Consider the following 6,099-nt stretch of genomic DNA (forward strand, 5'->3'; position numbering starts at 1 on the left):
TTTTTGAATTTCTGAAAGAGCTATTATCTACCTATGCCCATGAGTTGAATTATAATGTAAGAAATTACTTCATTGACTTACTTCAAAGTCTAAAGTACATTCTACTTCTTCCACTGAATTTTCCTTATTGAATAAAGCTATTTTCTCTATCTAAAACATTCCTTATTTGAGTATAATAATTATTTTTCCATATAATGCTAAGTTGCACTTTAATATTATATTCTAGTTCAGTGAGCCTTTGGTGATGTTACTGGTAATGATAGCGATACAGGTTAAATCTCAGTAGAACCTTTTCTTTCTGTTAATCAAATTGATTTTAATGTAAAGTATTGCTATACTTTGAACAAAAGAAATGTGGGAAAGAAAGTGTTAGTACATTAGTACAAATTTCATAAGATAAAAAGTGATATTTGCAACTTACTGAAGGAACAATCAAATGAATGGCAGAGTTCAAATTCAGAGTTTCTGCAAGAGATAAGGTATTGAATTTTCTCAAAAATCCAGCAGAAAATTGGCTCAGGTAAAATATGTAATTACATGCTTTTTAACTTCTATTATTTGCTTTTATAGTATAATCTCCTATATATTTCTTTGGAATTTTGAATTGTTTCATAGGAGTATCTCTGAGTAGGGAAAAATATTTCTCAGGCTGATTCAGTTCAATCCCTTGGAGACCTACTATGTGAAATTGACAAATTTGGCTCTATTAATAGAACAAAAATGAAAGTATATATGAAATGAGTTTGAAAATATGTTCCATACTACAACCCTATACCTTAGTCAATAATGAAGATAAGGTGAAAAATTAAATAAATAGAAAGAAGGAAGGAAGAGATAGAGAGGAAGAAAGGAAGGGAAAACCATTGAGCCTTGGTATCAAATTACTAAAAACTATTATAAAGAGTAAATCTTTAAAGAATCCAGAGATAAAAGACACATTACCTCCAAATGAATAAGCATGAAAATAATTGCATACTTCTCAACAGATACTAATGAACTGCATTTTTAACATCCAGAAAGTAAAAGACTGTCAATTTAGAATTCTATATCCAATCTTCCATACTCATAGAAGTCAGGCGTTCTAACACCTTGAAGCGGTCGTTTGACTTCAAGGTAAGTACAGAAGGAAAGCAGAGAAAAAATTGTTTTAAAAAATAGGCCACTAACTTCCAAACAATATAGTAGTAGCTCCCTAGTCTTTGTGTCATCAAATAATTTGCATAAGAAATGGGTGGAGCTCTTTTATTACAACTGTAGTCTTTACACCATCAGCAAATATGCTGAAGCATCAACTTTGGTACTGTGCTGGACAATCCCAATTTATCACTGTTTTTCATGCTATTAGTTTTTGTTAGAGATGTCAAGGAGTCATGAAGCAACTAGCTGGAAAATAAAACAACACAAAATTCAATAAAGACACCATGCAAATGTTTGGTCAGCAAGTCAAATCACCTTGACCAAATGTCATATTATTATTATTTCTTAGCAAGAAATAGAACAGACAGATTGAAAAGTTATGATGCATTCTATTTCTCTCAAAATTGTTTTTCAAATAAAGCCTACATATTATTTACTTTAGATATCTATAACATAATGCCTCAGCAAACTAAAGTTAAATACACTTCAAAAATGTAGTATATTCATTACTGAACAGGGTTAAAACAAGGACGCCTGAGTCAAGCTGCTTGGGTTCCATTTCTGCTCCACATTTGCATACTTTCATGACTTTGGTCAAGTTACTCAACTTCTTTGAGCCTTATTTTTCTTATATGTAGAATATGAATAATAATACATATTTTATATAATTTTTTGAAGTTAAAATCGATTTAAGTATTTCATGTACTATGGTAGTCCATAGTAAGTATGCAATTAATATTAGCTACTATTATTACTGCTGCTGTTGCTGCTACTACTACCACAATTACTATTATTACCACTAATAATACTGCTAAGTGTGGAATTCATTCTTTTCGCTTTTGGAATGCTGGAAGACATTTGTTTTTCTCCAGTTTTCCAGAACCTTTTCAATCTCTACATTTTCATAAAAATCTTTATCCAATTATATACAATTTATTCTAAAGACAAGACTTCTAGTTGTTTAAAGCATCCTAGATGTTTGCTCATCCAATGTTCATTTATCTTCAGTTCTATTTATGTTCATTCCTATCCCTTTCCTTCTGCAGATTATTCTTATCAGATAATTCTCAAGAAAAACGAGAGTCCATTTACTTTTCTTTTTATCCCTCAGTGTTACATTACTGAACATAGTTAAGTTTATCTTTTTCTAGTTCATCATATTGCTGTAATGGGAAAAGCATATTGTTTGTATGACTCTGCTCAATTGGGTTATGCCTCCCTTTTGACTATCTTAGTGTGTACATCATATAACATTCTTTGCTATCTGTATTCTATAACTTTTCCTTTTAAATAATACCTTGAGGCTTCTTAGTGCTTACACAGGCTGTTTGCTTATAATAACTGTACAGAATGAGGAGGCAGAATAAATCTATTCTATGTACACCTCAGCCCAGGTCCTTTGCTTAGTCTGTATTATGAATAGGGGGACATGGAGTTGAGGAAAAAAGAAACTAATAATGATACCTATAATTTATTTTTTTTCTACACATGAAACTCTGGTAAGTTTGGTAAGTTCTTTCCTCATTTTATTCTCACAAAATCCTAAAATGTAGGTAAAAGTATATCTTCTACTTCTTAGAAGGGAAACCGAGGCTCTGAGAGGTTGAGTAACTTAACAGTATCACTCCATGTGTGAATGCAACAGTCGACATTTAAACTTAGGCAATCTGGCTCCAAAGCCTAAACTCCTAACTTCTATGTTGTTTTATTTCTATAACTTCATTATAGAGACACCATTTTTAAAATATTCATCTCCCTTTATTTTAGGATTGAAAACATCTGTGATTATAGTTAAAATTATAGCCTTTTTAAGTTTATCTCTTCTCTCAAAACATTCTATCTTTCAGAATTTCAAGCTAGGAATTTCTTTATTCTGAACATTTTAAAGCCTGTCTTCCTAAAGATGGCAGCTCACACTGGACTCTTCCTTCCAGCCCTTTGCTACTATAAACAATAAAGTGAAATGGCATGGCTTCTTCTCCCTAAGTTTCTATCATACTTTTCTAACCAGGAACAAATCAGTTACTTCCTATTGATAAGAATCATATAAATTGATGTAATCATTCTAATTATTTCTTCTGTTTTCTCTCAAATAGGATTGGAAAAAACTCAAGAAGTTTTCAATCCCTCTGTATTTCGTTGAAAGAGGTTTTGTGCAAATAAGCTTAGTTGAGCCTCCTTTCTCAGAATTCTAATTCATTTCTGCACCAGGTTATTATCTGTATCAGGAAGGCATCATTTATTTATTTATTTATTTATTTTTGGCCATGGCCCATGGCATGTGGGATCTTAGTTCCCCAACCAGGGATCAAACCCTTGCCCCCTGCATTGGAAGTGCAGAGTCTTAACAACTAGACTGCCAGGGAAGTTCCATCATTCATTTCTTTTAGTTGGCTGGAAACCCAAAGTGAAGTCTTATATCATTTTGCTTTCTCTATTACACTCTATTTTCCTTAACTCCTATGTTCTATGTAATTCTATGAAGGAGTGATTGAAAAAAATCTATTCCTCTTGGGTAAACAGGCCTTAGACGAAATCTCCTTAGATCCTAGATTGTCTTCAGCCTGTGGTCTTTAGTAAAGTACAATCTTCTCTTTTTTGAGAGTCAATAGATATTTATCCCTTATAGTGATTCAAAACCTGTGCTAAGCACTTTACAAGCATTATTTCATTTAGTCCTCACAACAAACATACAAACAAGATTTTATAATCATTTCAAGGTAAGGAACTGGTGAAACAACCTTTCAGTGATCAGTTGGGGTTCTGCCAGATTATCTGGTTCTGAGACCAATTCTCTCCTCTTTAAACAATAGTTTTTCCAGGTTTGTCATCTGTCCAATGAAGGACTCTCAACCCTGCTAGTCAGTAGCTCTATGAAGTCAGTCATCAAAAGGACCAGCTACCCAGAATGGAATCCTTTTGTAAACCTGGTGACCTAGGACCTATCTCTGGGAGCACACACCAGCCAAAAATGGGAGCAGAGTAGAAAATATATGGCCTGAGTAGTGAAGAAGTAAGTAATCTCATCTGTATGAAAAGAGAGTGAAAAAAAGAAGTGAGAACAGGAAAATAAAATAGCAAATATTTGGGTAGAGTGAAATAAATGCTATGTAAAGAAACTGCAAGTGACAGAGGGAATTTGTATGGGTTTCCAAAGCACATGGGAAAGGTCAGTAAAACTCATAGCAACTGAGCAGTCATTAAACAAGGGGCATTTGATCAAGACAGAAAAAGTGAGACATAAGATATTAATTATGCTGGGTTTTCTCTCCCAATTGGATTCTGTCCCTTGGGATAACAATTGGTGGTATAATACACAACGATAATGCTGTAGCATACTCATTATCAATTGTTTTTCTATAACAAAGTACTAAATTGCCTTGCATTTTCTGCAAAAGCATTATATTTTCCCTTCTTTTATATGGCTTTCATATTTTTGTTTATTAACAGTTCTATTGTCTGCAGACCAAATGATTTGGGGGAGGTCAGGACAAGGAATTAAAATTAAAAATATGCTTTCGAAAATTATATTTATCCAAAAGTAATCAGTGTCTAATGCTCAACTTATTGCAATGCTGAAGGACTTCCCCAAACTTCCACCTACATGATTCCATGATTTCAGTAAGAAAAATAGCAAACTGGGCAAGAACAGGTTCCCTGTTTTCCCTTAGATGATGTTTAAAGGATACCAGATCATTGTGATCATTGAAAATAATAAATAAGTAACTTGCTTGCAGTATTTTCTTATGGTCCTTTCCTACTATCAGTCAAAATATGAGTCAGAATTATCAAAAAGCATCATAACCTCTAGAAAGAAATTCCAGAAGGTTCTCATGCTTTTTTTATAACTCTGCTCCCAAATGGAATGTCAGAGCAAAGTCAAATAGATAAGGGAGCAATGGACCCTGTAAACAGAAACCTCCTACAAAGGAAGTCCAGTATTTTTCCACTCAACTTTGAATCCTAGTAGAGGTAAGCAGACAAAACAAGATAAAGAGGAAAGTCTTAAACATTTGAAGAATAAACTCTGAACTCCAAAGAAAACAGATTTAAAAGCCTAACTTATTCAAGAGAATGATTAAGAAGAAAAAAAAAGAACAAGGGAATATGCTCATAAAAGACAATAAATTTTTTTAAAATGTAATTTATAAAGTAACACTGAAAATAATTTACAGTTTCTGAATTCCTCCCCCCAAAATCACATGATATTTGTAATCAAAAAATAAGAATTACAGCTGTTAGCTAAGGAAAATTATGCAATTGCACAGTCCAGTCTTAGGCAATTTTTTATCTTCTGTTTTACCATTTCCCATAAATCCACAGGTATTACAAGGCACATGTTTTTTTAATGTGACTCTGTTTTGAAATCACAGTTGATCTTCCCAGTTACATTAGCAGCAGAAGAAAAAATATGTCATAACTAAAAATCTAATATAAAGCATCAGTATTAAATCCAATATGGGACATGTTATAAAATGAACTCAATGCTTCAGTAGATAAAGTTAGTTATCCAGACTGAGAGAGTGTTAGTAAATAGAAATTACTATTTTACATCAATTTATTTGTTTGTTAAATTATCATCATTATTATTATCATCATCATTCAATAAGGAACTTGGAAAACTGACTTCTTCATCAACTTTCCTTACCCATGAAAGACAGAAGAATGGTGGAGGTTGAAAGTCTTCTGAGATCAAAAGCAGTTGCCCATGTTTGTGACCTTCTCAGATGGAGATAGTTTCCTTTCTGAGATCCATTTCTAATGATTAATCATCAGATTTACTGATAGCCAGATACAAGCAAGATTTCAAAAATAGAATTATTCTACAAAAGCACCAAGGAAAAAACACATTTGTATATTCTAGCCACTCATTTCACATCCAATTGAATACTGAAATCTCATAAGGTGAAATTTTAAGAATTCATAGGCCCAGATCCCAATCCTAGAGAATTTACTAGAGTA

The 6,099-nt window shown here is 32.7% G+C and overlaps 1 non-coding gene across 1 annotated transcript; it reads left to right on the top strand.

Moving 5' to 3' along the window:
- The first annotated feature begins 2,439 nt into the window (after window positions 1-2,439).
- LOC132425162 (small nucleolar RNA SNORA51) lies at window positions 2,440-2,570 on the top strand. The gene has a single exon (XR_009519361.1). It is a non-coding gene; the product is annotated as a small nucleolar RNA SNORA51 (small nucleolar RNA).
- The last annotated feature ends 3,529 nt before the right edge of the window (window positions 2,571-6,099 follow it).

This window comes from Delphinus delphis, chromosome 4 (assembly GCF_949987515.2).
Source record: "Delphinus delphis chromosome 4, mDelDel1.2, whole genome shotgun sequence".
Lineage (NCBI taxonomy): Eukaryota > Metazoa > Chordata > Mammalia > Artiodactyla > Delphinidae > Delphinus > Delphinus delphis.